At 33.0% G+C, this 20151-nt stretch overlaps 1 protein-coding gene across 1 annotated transcript in view; it reads right to left on the bottom strand.

The window, feature by feature from the left end:
* LOC126891818 (uncharacterized) overlaps positions 1-20151 on the bottom strand; it is a 554573-nt gene that overhangs the window by 263508 nt on the left and 270914 nt on the right. The gene's annotated exons all lie outside the window — the stretch shown is intronic.

Genomic DNA, 20151 nt, shown 5'->3' with positions numbered 1-20151 from the left:
TCCTTGAGGTACCCCACATACAATGTTTTTGAGACTAGAGTCTGTATCATTTGCTCTAACCAGTTGTTTCCTATCATCCAAGTAAGATTGGAACCAATTCAAAGAAATACCTCGAATTCCGTAGAAATTTAGTTTTTTTATCAAAATGTTGTGATTTACACAATCAAAAGCTTTGGCGTATAGTTACAAAAACCGGTGACAGTGTGAAGATTATTGTTCAGTGCTTGATAAACCTCATGTAGTACAGAAAACATGGCATCAGTGGTGCATTTATTATTAAAAAAGCCGAACTGATTTTGTGATAAAATGTTGTTTTCAACGAGAAAGGACATAAGTCGGGCTTTTATGAGTCTCTCAATAATTTTGGAGAGTACAGGTAGTAGTGTAATAGGTCTATAATTGCAGGTATTAGATATTTCACCACCCTTATGAAGAGGAATAATGATGGCAGTCTTTAGGCACTCTAGAAATTTGCCTTTCTTAAAAGAATCATTAATCAGTGAGATGAGGACTTCTAACACATTTTCTGGGAGATTAGAAAAAATTTTTATCGATAGACCATCAGTACTACAGGAATATTTGCTTTTGATACTATTGATTGTTTGGATCAGTTCAGATTTATCGACTGCTTTTATAAAGAATGAATTCGAGATATTTCTTGAACTAGGGAGATAGGAAATGGGATCTTTTTGTGGCAAAATAGTAGATGTAATAATTTTACTCACATTAACAAAGTATTCATTTAGATTTTCAGGGTCTGGAAGGGAAAATGTTTGAGCAGTGTGGGTTTTATTTCGATGATCGTTTATTATGAATCAAGTTTCTTTTGCAACACTTTTAGAGCTTCCCAGACGGTTTTGGTAGTAGACTTTTTTAGCTGATTTTATAAGTTTAAGATAAGTTGCCCTGTACTTAGTGATATATTCAGTGATAGAGAAGTCGGTAGTAAATTTCTTGATGTAGAGTTATTCTTGGAAGATATTCGGATACCTTTAGTAGTAAATTTCTTGATGTAGAGTTATTCTTGGAAGATATTCGGATACCTTTAGTAGTCCAGGGCTTGTGGTGTTTTAGCTTAATTGGAATTAAAGGAAATGCTTTATTGAAAATACAGACAAGCTTATCTAAAAATCACTGAAATTATTATCCACGTCAATAGCAGGAAAGCGCTACTCAGAGGTTAAGCATAAATTTTGGAAATTACGAAAGTTCCGGGTAGAAAAAATCCTGCCTAAACGTTGGGTTTTCGAGGAGGATTTGCTGAAGGTATTAAACTTCGTATAAACTGCTTCATGATCAGATAGTCCAGCATTAATAATTGTAGAGTGGACATCAAGGGGTGAGAATTCTGAGACAGTATAATCAATTATGGTAGATGAAAGTTTTGTAATCATTGTAGGAGAATCAACGTGCATTGTTAGACCATACGATTCAAATATGTTGATCAAGGATATTTGTGTAGCACAAGCAGCAGTATAATCAATGTTAAAGTTCCCGCATAAAATTTTTCTACTTTTATGGGGTAGGTCATCTAACAAATTTAGCAGGTTCTGAAAAAATAGTTCCACGGAAGAGTAGGTGATCTAATAAATGCAAATAAAATAGAAATATTGAGATTCTTATTGTAAACTAAGGAAAACTAAGGAAAACTCAAGGTTGAGTAAAAAGAAGAGAATATTTGGTGTGATTTTTAATTTCTAATATATCATTCAAAAGAAACTTTTTGCTTATTCTAAGGCACTTTCTACCCTCGGTAGGAATGTAGTCTCTCAGTTTGCTTTTAAATTTTTTAACAGTCCTTTCAGGATTCTAAAAAAATGAACATCATATCCGTGGTGATATTTTCTAAATCAAACATTTGCTGTCTTTGTCATACAATGCACTCAGTCGAACAAAATGTGGTGAGAAGACAGTGACAAACGAGGCTACTAAATATTTGACACGGCTTTAGGAATATTTTGAGTTGTTTATTAAATAATATTGATAGTCAGGCGCGGATCTAGAAATTCATAATAGGGGGGCCAGACTTACCCCAAATACAGTGATGCCACAGCAACCGATTTTTCGGTAGATCTACCGAATACCTGTCAAATCTACCGATCTACCTAATTATCCTTTTTTTTTACCAAAAAATGAAAATTATTAATTTTCAAATTAATATGCCGATTTTTTTTCTACTGAAAAATCAAAATTATTAAAAATTTTTTTTAGCGGATAGATTTGGCAACAGAATTTAGTCAATTTTCAATAATTCTTGAAATGCTTTTACTAGCTTGTGACACAATGTGCGAACCAGCAGATAAGGATTTACCGATATCATATTTATCACCAGTCCTTTTTTCTTTTATACATATTATGATTTTGGGAATAAAATGTATCTACCTGAATCTGAATAGTGAATACTGAAGGATTGTGGCTTATTTTGATATAGAAGAAAATTTCAAACTAAAAATAGTATTTATCTTAAAATCTTAAAACAGGAGAAATTTATTTTGCACCTTTTTAACTTACAGTATTTCGACATAACTAAAGAACATTAAAACATTTTCTCGTTCTCAATTGCTTCAACATCCGACATTGTTTTGTTTTTAAACGATTATAAAGTGTAAAAAATCATGTTTTTGCCTATAAAACATTCCTTGTAGATTTGAGAGAAAAATGTTTCAAATAAATATTCTAGATCTTAATAGTTTCTAATTTGAAATACATAATCAACTGGAGATAATTGCAAAAAACCCTTATTTTTGCAGTACTTTATAAATGTAAATAACATATACCTATTATTTATTATAACAAAAAATTTTAACTTGTTTAAAAAAAATATACAGCTTTCAAATAAGAATATTTTTATTTTGAACGTTAATAGGTACACGTGTGGTAAGTTTTTTTAAAAAGTCTACAACAGGAAAAAATATGCAGTTTTATTTTATTATAAATAAATTAATTCTTTATAACAAAACTAAAGCATCCTTGATATTTAGTATTGCGTTCGTTAGACGGCTCTACTCGCGTTACATTGGATTAAAAAAAAATGAAGAAAATTGCTCTATAATACCTAGAAATCCGAGAAAATACATATTTTTAAGGTATACCGATTTTGAACTTTGAATGATTTTTATGGTGAATGGTGATTATTGATAATTATATGATATTATTGATCATTATATAGTTTATTTTTGAAGACTCGTACCAAAAGTATCATTTTTTTTGCAATGTGATAGCAAAAGAAGCAAAAAATGAAATCTACCGAAAGACCATTTCTACCGAGAAAATAGGAGCAGTCTCCCGAAACTTTGTCCAAGACCTGTGGCAACACTGCTCAAATATTATATTTTCCAAATTTAGCCATACGACTCACACTTACTCTAAGGATAAAATACACTAATATAATCCCAGATACCTACGGTATCAAAAGGATTGATAGACAATTCACGACTATTAATCTCACTGCTCGTTCTTTACCATAGAAATTAACCTTTTTACCATCAATGGGTAGGTACGCATGGATTATCTAGTAAAATACAAATTTTTATATCTTTATTGTATCGCAAATTTGAAACGTGAATTTTCATGAGATAAGGTTTATACCCAGTGTAATGTATTTGCATTTTAAAATACCATTTTTGTTATTCTTTAAATTGAGAAAAATTTTTCCGTTGTTTATGGTTCCACCGATACCCAAACAAATGCGCCTGCAGATTATTTTTCAGAGAAGGGTGTTTTATTAGATTTTATGGCTTCTTTCAATTCATTGGAAGCGGTTGTCGTGTAATGTAGTGTTGTACTGATGGCTTAAAGTTGAGAGTTAACAGAAAAAATAATAAATAATAAAAAAATACTTAAAGACTAAATACAATAGAGGGGGTCCACGGACCCGTTGACCGCCCCCTGTATCCGCGCCTGATCATCATTTTATTGCAGTGGAGAAACATAATATGAAGACGCACACAGTAGTGTTCGGACGAGATAGATGAAATGGTAGGTGTGCTGTTTTGTCCAATAAAATTTTATAAAATGGTCATAGGTCCTTCTATGACGAATATTTTTATTTATTTATTATCTTAGAAGGGCACTTATTGTTGAGATATAAAAAATAGAAACAACGAACTAGTGTTGGGGACATGAGAAGGAATTTCTGGAGGAGTGTAGTGAAAATGTATTAAACTAAGAATAGGGAAGAGCTAGGTGCGGCAATAATTGATTCCAAAATTACAAAGCATAGACATAAAATTAAAGTATGTTCAAAGCGAAAATGATAGTCAAACAAGATAAAGAATCACTGAGACAGACGATTAATATTGGAAGAAATTTACAGATTTATACAGAAATTTAAATGGGAAAACCTACCCCGTAGAGGAGTAAGACAACAATGGTAATAGATTCAATGTACAGGCGCAGATCTAGAAATTCATAAAAGGGGAACCAGACTTACCTCAAATCTCAATTATTATATTTTCCAAATTTAGCCATACGACTCACACTTACTCTAAGGATAAAATACACTATATAATCCCAGATATCTACGATATCACAAGGATTGATAGACAATTTACGACTATTAATCTCACTGGTCGTTCTTTACCATAAAGATTAACCTTTCTACCATCAACGGGTCGGTACGCATGGATTATCTAGTAAAATACAAATTTTTATATCTTTATTGTATCGCAAATTTGAAACGTGACTTTTCATAAGATAAGGTTTATACCCAGTGTAATGTATTTGCATTTTAAAATATCATTTTTTTAGTCTTTAAATTGAGAAAAGTATTTCCGTTGTTTATGGTTCCACCGGTACCCGAACAAATGCGCCTGCAGATTATTTTTCAGAGAAGGGTGTTTTATTAGATTTTATGGCTTCTTTCAATTCTTTGGAAGCGGTTGTCGTGTAATGTAGTGTTCAACTGATGGCTTAAAGTTTATAGTTAACAGAAAAAAATAATAAAAAAATACTTATAGACTAAATACAATAGGGGGGTCCATGGACCCGTTGACCCCTCCCCCTGTATCTTCGTCTGTCTGTTGATAGTGTATTTGATAAATAATTGATTTAAGACATGAAATTAATAAAATCTTATTTATTTGAGTTACTTATTACTTACTAAGTTATTTATTGTTTATTATTTATGGAAGATCCAAGCAGAGAATACACCAGAATATATTTTGATATCTAAATATTTTGTTGTTAAAGATGTTCTCAAAATTTATCTAAGCGTTCCATAGTAACAATATATTATTAAAAAAAACTTTTTCTCTTTTCTCGAGTATTAGTTTTTATAGTATAGTATATAAATTATTGTAATCACTGAATATACATAAGAATATTTAGAAACCATCTCTAAGTTAATGATGGCAATGTCATAGTCAACGAATCTCCATACCAGTGAGAATTTTATTACACGTAATTTTCCGTGTAAATAAGGAAAGAATAGGGATATCTGTAAAATATTTGCGCCTACGCTCTTAATATATTATGGTTAAATCTGAAATTATAAACTTTAAAAGAAATAAAATATTCTTGATCTATATCTTGAAAAGATATAAAATATCAAAAAATTGTTAAAAAACATGAAAAGGAACAATATGATAATCAATTTAGAAATAGCAATGATGTAATGAAGGAAAGTTGCAAAATAATTAATAAAAATAGAGGTAAAAACTGTCAATCAAATCAAAATTTAATATCTTGTAGTAACAACGGTGACTTACAAAAATTATCATAAAGCTGATCAAATCAACAATTATTTTATTAATGCTGTAAAAAATAATGAACTATTAGTTGTTAACCGTAATATACAAATTGACCAATTCCATTCAAGTTTCTTTTTATTGCCAATCACTGAAAAAGAAGTTATATCTATTGTATTAAAAACTGCTTCTAAAACAGCTGCAGGGGTAGACGAAATTGATGGAAAAGCTTTGAAACATGTTGCCACTTATATAACTTTACCACTATCTTATCTCATAAATGAATCATTTACATGTGGAATATTTCCAGATATAAAGGAATCGAAAGGTATTTTTAAAAATAAAGGATCTGCAACGGAGATTGCAAACTATAGGCTAATTTGTGTGTCAAGTCAGTTCTCTAAAATATTTGAAGCAGCCTATGCAAATAGATTAACAGATTATTTAGAACATTTTAAAATTCTTCCTGTTATTCAAAACGGGTTTAGAAAAAAGAAATCTACAAATACTGCTATTTGTGACTGTCTTCAGTTTATTTATAAAGAATTAAATGATAAATTAAATGTATTGGGTCTTTTTTATGACCTTAGTCGTGCATTTGATACAGTTGATCGTGAACTCTTATTACAAAAATTGCAGGATTTTGGAATACGTGGTATACCGTACAATTGGGCCCTATCTTATCTAAGTAATAGAACTCAAGTAGTCACAGTGGATAATGTAAAGTCGAGGCTACTTCAATGTACGATGGGTGTACCTCAAGGCTCAGTACTGGGGCCTTTATTTTTCATTATATTTGTAAGTGACCTAAACACGTTTTGTTCAATGCCAGATAAAATTGTTCAGTATGCTGATGATACCAATATTCTCATGTCTCACAGTGAACCCATACAACTGGTGGAAAATACCAATGTTGCGTCGGCTGAATTTAGCACATATTGTAAATATAATGGACTCAAGCTCAACGTAACAAAAACACATTTTATGCGTTTCTTACCAAAAAACTTAACTCCAAATTCTGACTTTTATTTACATGTGGATGGCAAATCAGTAGAAAGTTATACCTACTACAACGAAATTTTTGGGGGTAACCCTAGCCCTAGATCATAAACTTACATGGGAAACTCACGTAAATCATGTATCAGAAAAGTTAAGTACATGTAGCTATATAATGCGTAATTTAAGAGAAGCTGTCTCATTTGATATATTGCGAATGATTTACTTCAGTTTAGTCCAGTCTGTACTTCAGTATGTCTTAATATTTTGGGGTTGCTCATCTCATTTTGAACGGGCATTTATAGCTCAAAAGAAAGTTTTAAGAAGTATGTATGGCATTCCATTTTCGGATAGTTGCAAGCCACTATTTAAGAAGTCTAATATTTTAACACTACCTAGAATTTTAATTTTCCAATTAATATTGCACATTGAGGAAAACAAGCTCAAGTTTGACAGAAATAAGGACATTCACTCATATGATACTAGAGGTAAATCAAATTTTCGACAACCTTTCTCTAGATTAGGTGTATCCCAACATGCACCTGAATACATTGGAATAAAATATTACAATAAAATAGTCAATATATTAACTCTGAGTAATTCTTCACATAAAGGTTTTCGCCAAACTGTGTATTCATTTTTAATAGACAACACATTCTACAGTATTGATGGATTTTTAAGTTTTTAACATTTTTGCAACAATAGTTCTAAAATTTTTATTTGTAACTCTTATTTATTTCTTACTTATTTTATTGTAATCACTGTTTTATTTTAATCATGTGTACTTTTACTATATATTATACTCTATTGTACTAAAATTTTGACTAGTCCGATAAGATTTATACATTTTTTTGTAGGAATTGTGTAGACTTTGTGGATTAATAAATTCTATCTATCTATATACATATACAAATATACATCCAATATGTCATTCTATTATTTCCTTTGATCCTCAAATTTTGTTCCATATTCCTTTAAAAATAATTGGTGGATAAATATAAGACTTATCTACTATTTATATTGAATTAAAATTATGGCTCATAAAATGTATAGTAAAATAAAAGTATATACCTTTCAAAGGGCCACTATAAAAACCTCGTTAGTTTACTATTCTTTGTCTTCCGTATAACCAACCAGAATCCTCCACAAAATGCTCTTAATAAAGCTTTCCCAATATGATATTAAAAGATTATTTTATGCATGGCTGATCATCTATCTAAGAGATGTAAGATTTAATGAAAGATGGTCACAAGTCTCGTGAGAGGGCTCGTTGTAATTAATAGTTCACGGAAGTTCAACGGTAGGTTTATCAAAGGGCCGCGGCCGATGAAAACCGAAAGATCATCTTGTCAAATAACGCACCCACGGAATGAGGTGCAATGTAATAAGACACTTTGTCTTAATCTAAATACTCAATATGCAAACAGAAAGAAATAGGATTAATATGCCAAAAGGACAATAATTTAAATTTTAAAACGTTTTTATCGCGGTGTGCAAGTACTTGGAAGGGAAACGAGAAACGACCGTGCGCGAGTCGCGGAGAAATATTGCAACTATCTTAAATAACTCATATTGTCAATTGAAATTGTCAAATTGACGTATATTTCATACCTTCTGTCATTGAAGCAAAAAAATTATATACTGCTCCACAATATCGATATGATATGCAATTATTATTAAAGGTAAATTTAATTAATTGTATTTTGCTTGCAGTACTGCACTTTAATAACTAATTTTATTTACTACATACAATTGTTTACGTTTGCATAACATAACCTGCATCTTATTTTTTCTTCTTATTATTTTTTTGGACTATGGCCTTGACAATTATCCAGTAACCATGACTAATATAATTGGCCAATATAATTAAAAGTGCGAATAAAAGTACAGAGCGTAGAAATAGGGGTCGCTTTGCCGAACTGGCACGGTCCCATTGTCACTATCTCTACAAATTTTGTAATTCATTTTAATGTGAAGCCTCGGAACCGGACTGATCATATGAACACGACCATGGCGAGAAATAAGGAGAAAAGAAAAACATTGATGAGAATTACCACATGGAACATCAGATCACTGAACACTAGAGATCAAGAAATCACCCAAGTATTAAAAGAGAAATAAAGAGATATATGCGCTCTAGAGGAAACAAAAAAGAGAGGAAAAGGACAATCAAGATTAGGCGAATATATACTAATCTACAGTGGAGTAGCAAAAGCAAACAGGGCCAAAGAAGGTGTAGCATTACTAATACATCAAAAATACCAAAATCAGAATCTAGAAAACAGACCAAAACATGAAAACCCAAATAAGGAGTGGGAAGAGTGCAGAGAAATCATAAAAGAGACAGCTAAAGAAGTATTAGGCATAGAAGGTAAAGAAAGAAGAACAAGAACGAATGACTGGTTTGACGAAGAATGTCAGATTATAACAGACAGAAAAAATAGAGCATATTTACTGATGCAACAGGGCACAGAACCCGACAAGCAGAGGAAGAATATAAACAACTACGCAAAGAAGAAAAGAAAATTCACCGAAGAAAAAAGAGAGAATATATGAACAAAGAACTTCAAGAACTGCAAGAACTAAGTAGATCGACAGAGACAAGAACATTTTATCAGAAACTGAACAAAAGCAGAAAAGACTTCAAACCGAGAACGACGATGTGTAGAGAGAAGAAAGGTAATATATTGACAGAACAAAAAGAGATACTAAGAAGATGGACAGAACATTTTACGGAAAAGCTTGAAGGAGATGGGAGTGAGACGAACCCTGATATACCATTAGACCAAGCAGACAACAGAGAAAAGAGTCCACCAACAATAGCCGAGATTAGAACAGAAGTAGACAAATTAAAGAACAATAAATCATCGGGATCGGATCAAGTAGCATCGGAATTACTGAAGGAAGGAGGAGACGCACTACAGAAAACAATACATGAATTGATAACAAAGATATGGTCAAATAAACAGCTACCAGCGAAGTGGAATAGTGGTATTATTGTACCATTACATAAAAAAGGGAATCAGTTAGAATGTGGAAACTACCGTGGAATCACGCTGCTGAATGCAGCTTACAAAATAATGTCCAACGTCATTTATGAAAGACTTAGACCACACGCTGAAAAAATGGTTGGCAGGTACCAAAGTGGCTTCTGTAGACAGAAGTCAACAATAGACCAGATATTTGTTCTGCGACAGATCCTCCAAAAAATAAGTGAACATAACATCGACACACATCATCTCTTCATAGACTTCGAAAGTGCATATGACAATATAAACCGAGAATTCTTAATAAAAGCAATGAAAGGATTTAATATACCAACACAACTAATAGAAGTGATAAAATAATCTCTAAAAGTAGAAAGTAAAATCCGGATACAAAACGAACTAACGGAAACAATAGATGCGAAAAAGGGACTCCGCCAGGGAGAAGCTCTATTATGCATCTTGTTCAACATCGTACTCGAGAAAATAATGAGGGACACAACAGTCAATACTCGAGGAACAATAATTAATAAAAGCGTGCAAATACTAGCATTTGCAGATGATGTTGACATAATCGCAAGATCAAGAAGAGAAATGATAGAGGCATTCAATCAAATAGAACGAGCTGCACAAAATAGTGGCCTTAAAATCAACCAGAACAAAACAAAATATATGCAGGTAAGTAAAAACACAGAAATAAGGCAGCCACAAAATATAACAATAGGAGAATACAACATTGAGGGGGTAAAAAACTTTACATACTTGGGATCCCTAGTCCTAGTCACATCTGATAATAACGTAGCAGAGGAAATGAAGAGGCGAATATTTATTGCCAATAAAAGTTACCATGGCTTAATTCGGCAACTAAGATCAGACAACGTCGCAAGGAAAACAAAATGCCAAATATACAAAACCTTAATAAGACCGGTACTCACATACGGCTCAGAAACCTGGACACTCACTAAAAGAGAGGAAACATTGCTAGCCACCTTTGAAAGGAAAATCTTGCGACACATATATAAGGGCACAAAAGAAAATGGAATTTGGCGAAGAAGGTACAACTTTGAACTATACGAAATATACCAGGATCCGGATATCATAACATTCATTAAAATAGGACGGCTGCGTTGGATGGGACATGTAGAAAGAATGGAAGAAGGCGAAATACCAAACAAAATATTCAAACAGATGCCAGTAGGAAAAATAACAAGAGGAAGACCGAAGCTGAGATATTTAGAACAAATAGAAAATGATATAAAAACCTTAAAACTAAAAAAACTGGAGAAAAAAAGCACGAAACAGATCAGAGTGGAGAAGAATCCTGGAACAGGCCAAGACCCAAAAAGGGCTGTCGAGCCAATGATGATGATGATGATGCTAATCTACAGTGGAGTAGCAAAAGAAAACAGGGCCAAAGAAGGTGTACCATTACTAATACATCAAAAATACCAAAATCACATCAAAGAGTGTCAATATATATGGGAAAGAATTGTCACAGCAAAAATTAGAATGGAAAAGAAAGACCTGAACATCATCGAAGTATACGGCCCAGAAAATAACAAGCCTTAAACAACAAGGGAAATCTTTTATGACGAATTACAACAAGTAATTTACATCAAGTTAGATATACAAAGATGATAATACTGGGGTATTTTAATGCTCAAATAGGTAACCAAGTAATACCCGGATGAAGCAAAAACACAATGAAAATGTTAGAAACGAAAATGGAGAACTGATGATAAACTTCTGCACAAATAACGAACTTAGAATAAACAACACATTTTTTGACAACAAAGACCAACACAAATATACATTCAATAACATCCGTGGACAAAGATCTATGATAGATTATGTTGTAACCAACAGAGATATACATCCATCAAAAATAATCGACGTAAGATGCCTCAACTCAGCAGATGTAGGTAGCGACCATAGCCTAGTATTATGTAAAATAGGAATCATTATGAAATATTTCACACCTAAGAGGGCAACACCAACACAAACAAAAGTCAAAGTCGAAGGACTACATATGGAATCCACGGAATACTTATACAGGAAAAGAATATCAGAGAAGATTGCTGAGAATGGAATATTAGAAAACGATAACATCGATGAAAGCTAGCAAAACTCAAAAATAACAGAATCGACGCTGCAACAGAATCACATGGAGAGAGAAAAGTAACGAATACTCACATATTAAAGAAGAACCCCGTGGTTTAGAGAGGAAGTTAAGATAAAATGCGAAGAAAAGGAGAAAGCCTTTTCACAATACAGAACAAAACAAACACAACAGGCATACAACCACTACAAACGAATCAGAAATGAAACGAATACTTTAGTGAGACAAATAAAAAGGGAGCACTGGCAGAGTTTCTCAAAACAGATGGAACATGACTGTAGAGAAATGAACATATTCACTTGCAAATAAGTCGAAAAGTATTAACTTGGTAAAAAAAACTTTATAGAACAAAAGTTGCTTAGAATTAGTCATTTTATCCATTTCCGGACTTATTTCGAACATATATTTTTTCTCACCCCTAGGGCAAAAGCACACATCGGCACAATATCACTTTTTTTCTTTGACTTGTTAGCTAGGTGTATGCCAAATTTCATTAAATAACTACATATATTTAAAAAAATTACTAAAAAATCCATTATAAAAGGTATATTTTTATTTAAAAAGCCTTTCGGGATACATCACAGAACATTTTCGTAATGACAATTCCATCATCAGTGCTTAAAGTATACATGGTTGAGCCATTAAAAATATATGGGTATAAAAGCTCTTTTTAAGAAAACCTCAACGGAACTGTTTCGAGCGGCATCGAGCAAGGTTATGATTACCAATATGATTTCCAGCATCCGAGACGTTTAGAAACAAGAAGAAGAAGAAGATAAACGGATAGAAACAAGAAGAAGAATATAAAAGTTCTTTAAATGGTGTAAAGTTATTATAACGTAACATTGTTGAAGATACTGTAATGTTACATTTTTACAAGAATAAGGGGAAAGTAACATTTATAAACATACATGTACCGACTAAAGAGAAAAAAATGTAAAAATAAAGGAATACTTCTGTAGTCAAATAGATACAGTATTCGAAAATACTTCCAAATACGATGTGAAAATAGTGCTAAGTGATGCTAATGCATAACATTGATCTCGTTGGAGACTCCATCCTATCCACAAAAGCCATTTTCAACAAGGTGGGAGGAGCAACAAGCGAAGTAGGGCTGTGGATTAATGAAGAGAAGACGAAATATATGTGTATATAGAACGACACGAAGAGACAGGATTGGACAAAATGTGATGGTCAACAACTTAAATTTCTAAAGAGTACAACGTTTTAAGTATCTGGAGGCCGTAATCACAGCTCGAGGAGGAAACAGGTAACCTGGGCCTTCGAATAAATGAAGAGAAGACGAAATATATGCTGGTGACCAAAAATCCAAGACCAAGAGTTAGGCAGAACGTAACTATTAATGACCACAACTTTGAAGTAGTGAAAGAGTTTAAATATCTGGGAGCAGTAATCACAGAGGACAATCACATAGAAAAAGAGGTCTCAGCAAGAATAGCTGCGGGAAATAGAGCATTATACTCCCTATCATCATTATTAAGATCTAAGCTTCTGAAAAGACAATCTAAATTAAGACTGTACATGTCAATTATTCGCCCAGTTGTTACATATGGGAGTGAAACATGGACTCTACATCAGCGAGAAATAAATAAATTGCTGATATTTGAAAGGAAAGTCCTCAGAATGATATTTGGTCCTCAAAGAGATGAGTTGACAGGAGAGTGGAGAAGGCGCCGCAATGCTGAATTGGTGACTCTATATGGTACTGAAAACATCGTCAGACATATAAAAGCTAATCGGATAAGATGGGCAGGTCATGTAGTAAGATCAGAGGAAGACAGAGTGCTAAAGACAGTGTTCTTCGAGAGACAAGACGGTAGAAGATCAGTGGGCCGTCCCAGAAAAAGATGGAAGGATGATGTTGAAACCGATCTATCTAGGATTGGGGTACAACAATGGCAAATCGAAGCGCAAGATCGCAGACGATGGAGGGCCATAGTGGATGCGGCGAAGACTCACCCCGAGTTGTAAAGCCAGTCAAGAAGAAGAAGAAGTAATCACAGCTGGCAACGATGTTACTGAAGAAATAAAAGACAGAATCCAATCATCAAATCGCTGTCTATTCGCACTGGATAAACTTATAAAATCAAAAAATCTTACAAGAAGTTCCAAGATCAAAATCTATAAATCCATCATCAGACCTGTACTAACATATGGTTGCGAAACGTGGACCATGACCAAATCAAACGAAGAAAAGCTCAGACGTTTTGACCGAAAAATACTTAGAAAAATTTTCGGACCTCACCACGATACTAACACAAACCAGTATAGGATCAGAACCAACTTTGAATTAAAAGAACTCTACAATGACACGGATATTGTCCAAGAAATTAAATCACAGCGACTAACATGGGCAGGCTACGTGCACAGACTTCATAACTAGAGACTTGTAAGACTGGCATGGGAGGAGATCCCTACAGGCAAAATACCACTCGAACGTCCCAAAATGCGATGGAAAGATAACATTCAAACAGATCTCCGAAAAATGAACATCCCATTTGACCCTAGATTGATGGAAGACCGAAGAAATTGGAAGAAAGTTGTACAGTCAGCCAGGACCCACCCAGGGTTGTAGCGCTACGTGATGATGATGATACTAATGCAAAAATAAGAAAAGCGTACCCATCATAGGAAAATATAGAGTCTGCATGAAGTAACGAACTAAAATGGGAAACTGGTCACTTCTTAATAGATTTCCAGATGGAGAAACCATAAACCAAATCGGCCATCGTCGAAAAAGATATGAAAACATGTATAAAGAAGGATAGTAAATAGGACCTGAGGCAGACACAGATCATTTTTTATAGTCTTAATAGAAATCAATTGGGCTGCGACAGGGAGATGCGCTGGCGTGTCTCCTCTTCAACATAGCTCTAGAAAAGGCGGTCAGAGATGCCCGAATAGACAACAGAGGAAATATTTTTAATAAATCATCCCAAATTTTGGCATATGCCGATGACGTGGACCTAGTTGCCCGCACAACACGCAAACTAGAAGAAATGTATACCACCTTCTCAAATGCCTCAAAAAATATGGGCCTGACAGTAAACGAGAAGAAAACTAAGATGGTGGCATCAACACCCAACAATAGAGCCAGAAACATCGGTCACCAATTCTCTGTTGATAACTCTACCTTTGAAGTGGTGGACAAATTCACATACTTAGGCTCCCTGATCACCAAGGAAAACGTCATGACAGAAGAAATCAAGCGAAGGATAATCCTAGCGAACAAATTCTATTTTGGACTGGGTAGACATATGAGAAGCAGAAACTTAAGCCAAAAAACAAAAATAACCATATACAAAACCCTTATACAACCAGTGTTGACATATGGATCGGAGACATGGACCATCTCCAAGGCAGATGAAAACCTTCTGCTTATATTTGAACGAAGGATCCTGAGAGGCATATTCGGTGGCATCTGTGAAAATGGTATTTGGAGGAGGAGGTACAACTACGAGGTATACCACAGATATAAACATATATTTGGTGGAAAAGACGTAGTATCTCTTATAAGAATAGGACGACTAAGATATGCAGGACATCTAGCAAGATCACAGCATAACAACCCTCCTAGAAGAATCCTTATGTCACAACCTGTGGGAAGTAGAAATAGGGGTAGGCCAAAACTTAGATGGAAAGATGGTGTAGATGAGGATGGGAGAAAAATAGGCGCAGCAAACTGGCAACGGTTGGCAATGGATAGGACTGACTGGCGTAATAGACTTGGGAAGGTCGAGGCTCTTTCATAGGGCTGTAGCACCATTGATGATGATGAATAGAAATCAAGCAGCTTTACTAGTTGTATAAGCCGATTTTTGATACATATTATTTAGGTATTAGGTCTGGATCCCACATAAGAAAAAAAAGTTAATCAATAGCAAGCTGAAAATTTGTTATTAGCTTAAGGGTGTCTAGTCGGACAAACTTTGATATATGGGAACACTGGAACAGGGGAAGTTTTAACCCTGGAAGATCACACCTATTTTTTTTACATAAACCTCACACATGGGTGTCAGATACCCAATGATTTTTTGTGAAGAAATAAAAAGAAAGTAAATATTTTATGATTTCCAGAGACTCTCTAATCACTATTGAATACATACGAATAATTAAATCAATAATTTTATTTTCTCTCTCTTAATTGTAGTAACACAAAAGAACAAAATATTAAAAATACCTAAAAATAATTAAAAAACATTTTCTAAAAAACCGGAAACATAATGCAAAATATTTTAATTTAATTTAACAACAAAATGGTCTTTCTAACTAAAATATAACACCCTTTGATTATAGAACTCATATTCATTCTTAGCCGGGTATTTCAGTTTCACTCATTTTAGTAACTACACTCATAAGACAGTGTGGCTCTATGCTCCATGCATTGTGCTTTATAGCAAGCCGAGCATGCACGCTTTGCTTTTCCATCTTTGCCTTTGCAGAAATAACACCTAGTTTTCTTTACAAATTTGTGGGATGTTGTGTTGTTAGGTCATTAACTTAAAAGCACACTTGATCGCAAACCTCACACATGGGTGCTACATACCCTAGCCTGTATTCAATAAATTCTCGTGATTGGAAATATTGCTCAAATGAGACCGCAACTACACACCCGTCCTTGGCAGACTAGAGACTGAATTTACATAAAGCAGCATTACCATTGAAATGCAGCTGCGCAAGCTACATGCAGTTTAGTGTCGCGATGGGTATCTCACACCCAAGTGTGAGCTTCCAGGGTTAATGGTGGAACAGGTTAAAAATTTGGAAGGTCAGACTACGAAAACGTCAGATGTATTATGTCGGACAGAACTTCCAATTGATTTGTTTCCCTTTCATTAAACTCTCATGCAAAAATCAGACTGGTGTTTATCACCAACTGGGCATTTTAATGAGTGGAACACGAAGAACATGTTAAATGACAGGAATAATGTTGGTTAGTAATAGCAGTCTGATTTTTACATGAGAGTTTAATGAAAAGGTAACAAATCAATTGGAAGTTCTGTCCGACAAAATACATCTGATGTTTTCGTAGTCTGACGTTCCAAATTTTTAACCCGTTTCACAAATAAAACTTCCCCTGTTCCAGTGTTCCCATATGTCAAAGTTCGTCCGACTAGACACCCTTAGGGCCGGTTGTTCGAACGCTAATCAACAATGATCACTATCAAATATTTAATTACTGTCACAACTGTCAATGTCAACTTTGGTTGGGTTGCTGAAAACATAATTGATTATAATTATGAGATTAGTTAATCAATTAACATAACAATTATTAACATAATTGATTAACTAATTGCATAATTATAATCAATAATTATGTTTTCAGCAACCCAATCAAAATTGATATTAACGGTTGTGACAGTAATTAAATATTTGATAATGATCATTTTTGATTAGCGTTCGAACAACCGGCCCTTAAGTTATTAACAAATTTTCAGCTTGCTATTAATCAACTTTTTTTGGTACGCGGGATCCTGACCAATATATTTTTATACATGATATTTTTGAATTTCTTTAGTTTGTGTGAATTTTTTTATATGAAGATGTCAATAAATTGTTTTTTTATATTTGGGTTTGATTTTCAATTGCCTTCAATGAATCTTAGCTATCTTAACAATATAGGTATATGAAGTATCGAATATATATTTACGTAAAAACACTGCTATATTCTTCGTGTTAAGGACTCAATTTTCACATTTCCATCACATTTTAATTATTACTTGCTGATGCTGAAGCTTAAAGGAGTAACTTTACCACTTATGCGTAGGATCAAACAAACGAATTCGCAGAAATGTCACACAGTGTAATTAAACTACGTCGCTTAAAACAAAGAAGTGCATAACCTCAATTTCGAATATTGAAATTAGAGGTATACAATGTGTATAAAAGCTGCGAAGGAGCTGTACCTAACTAGTAATAAATTAGTAATTAATAATTAGTGAGTTAATTGATTTTTGAGGTTATACTTCTTTACGATCGAGGGTGAAATTTTATAATTCCCTGGCGCATGCGCAGATAGACAGTATGTAGTTCGTTGCTAATCTTTCAAATTATGTATGTATCAGCGCAAATAAGTCATTAAAAAATATATTAGTGTTCTTAGTTAAATGTATTATTTATTATAATTTTTGTGTCTTTGGATTTGCCTTCCTCGGGCGTACGATAATGAAATATCTATTTTTATACTTCACTTTGATCTATTTGTCACCGTGATATGTAATTATATCCGACGCGTCAATAGCACGGGGCTAGATAGCTCGGTTGGTACAGCATTGAACCAGAGATCGAGAGATCGCGGGTTCAGATCCCGGACGATTCATATTCTTTTTTTTATTTTTTATTTTTGGTGTTGGTTTTGGTTAATTTTTGGTAATTATTGTTAATTTTTGGTATTGTAACTGTTAAGTATATTTATTTCGTTGAAATTATATAATAGAAGTATAACTTCTTACGTGCGTACAAAGTACACACACATTGTTTTTTTTATTTGATTTGTATTGTTTCAATTTTATGTAATTTAAGGAAAAATAATATATGTTTTAAATATATGTTTCTACGAATAATTAAAACGATGAAAAATATCCACCAGAACAACACAATAAAAGTAAAAGTAGATGAAGAACCAACTGATCCAATTGAAGCTAGCAATAGGATAAGACAGGGAGATCCTTTGAGTCATCTATTATTCAATCTGATCATGGATGAAATAAAAAAATAACTAAAAAAGGATACCAAATGAGAGAAATACAGGTGGCTTACACTTCAGTACCGATGATAAACTTTAGGAAGAGGTTACCCAATTCTTCAAAGCATTGGCTGTAGAATTCTACAATATGGGGATAGAGAAGTTAGAGCATAGTCTGCAAAAGTGTTTGGGCATAAACGGCAATTACGTAGAGAAATGGCGTAAGTCTATTTTTTTAAACGCTTTTCTTTAGTTCAATCGTTTGGGATATATTTTTAGACGTTAATTTGACTGCCTTTTCTTCAATGCACATGAATGCAAATTTGCAGATATATGCATTTACGGGAACAATGCACGAATAGTCAATAAAAATTTTTTTTATGTTTATTAATTGTTTAAATAAAAAAACACGATTTTAATAGAAAATGCTTAAATTCCCTTGTTTTTTACAATGTAGAAACTTCAAACTTTTACAGATTGTAGCTAATTATATGAACTATACCTAATTTCACTTTTAACATTAATTGTTTACGTTATGCTTCATAAATAAACACTAAAGTTTCAATTTTTTTGCCGATTCCGACTACTTTTTATATTTGTACATCATGTTTATAAACATCCTAAGCGGCGACGATTTTGAACGCTCATATCTTTGTTTATATAAACATATGCGCTTATTCGTGACAAATTTTAATACGGTACGAAACAAAACTTCAACCAAAACTCTAATTAAAAAAATTCGTGTTTTTAACGTAGTCTTAGAAAAACCACCGGTAGAGACGTTTCGTGCTATAATTAACATTAGAATTCGTAATTCGCGAGAAATTAACAGGGTGTACACCGTGCAATAGTAAAGCATTAGAAGAGATGGAAAGACTGCGAAAACTGTAATAGATGTAAATAATGATTTAAGAAATATATGAAGAAATTACAAAAAATGTACAATGTATGTATTAAATGTTGAAATAAATGCAAAAAATATGTTTATCATATACTTCCTTGTTTTTAAACATGACTACATATTTTAATATTTGAAAAGTGTATGACTAAAAAGTAAAAAATAAAAAAATATGAAAAAAAATTTAATAAACGGTTTTCTTTAGTTACGAGTAACTAAAATTAAAAATATTATAAAAAAATCAACTAAAAAGCAAAAAATAAAAAAAATTCAAACTCGAAGGATTATTCGAAAAAAACTGTTAGATAGATTAAATATACAAAAATCTCACACATTCGTTAACAAATTGAAAAATCTAACACATTCGTTAAAGAAAAGCTAGGGGAGCGTCATCTTGGAATAAATGGTTTGAGGATAGATACTTTTTTAGTTTTCTTGCCCCACGCTTTTCTTTAACGAATGTGTTATAGTCCAGGGCGCATCTGTTTTGAGATGGGTGTTGAGGGGTGACTCAAATTTTTTTGCAGAAATTGCTTGAAATTGAAAATATCTCAAATAATAATATTTGAGTTATCCTCCCACTCAAAATGGTCCGGAACATTGTTTAAATAATCAAAATGTCAAAATATGAAAGAAAAATTCGATATTTTATTGTTTTTTTGATTATAAATTTAAGACTGTTCAATTCTGAGAAAAGTTGTACCAACATAAAAGTTGCGTAATTAAATTTTCTATAATATAGAATTGGTTATAAATTTAAA

The sequence above is a fragment of the Diabrotica virgifera genome, chromosome 9 (assembly GCF_917563875.1).
Source record: "Diabrotica virgifera virgifera chromosome 9, PGI_DIABVI_V3a".
NCBI lineage: Eukaryota > Metazoa > Arthropoda > Insecta > Coleoptera > Chrysomelidae > Diabrotica > Diabrotica virgifera.
Note: the sequence above shows the minus strand (reverse complement) of the source record. Positions and strands in the feature narration are given on the sequence as shown.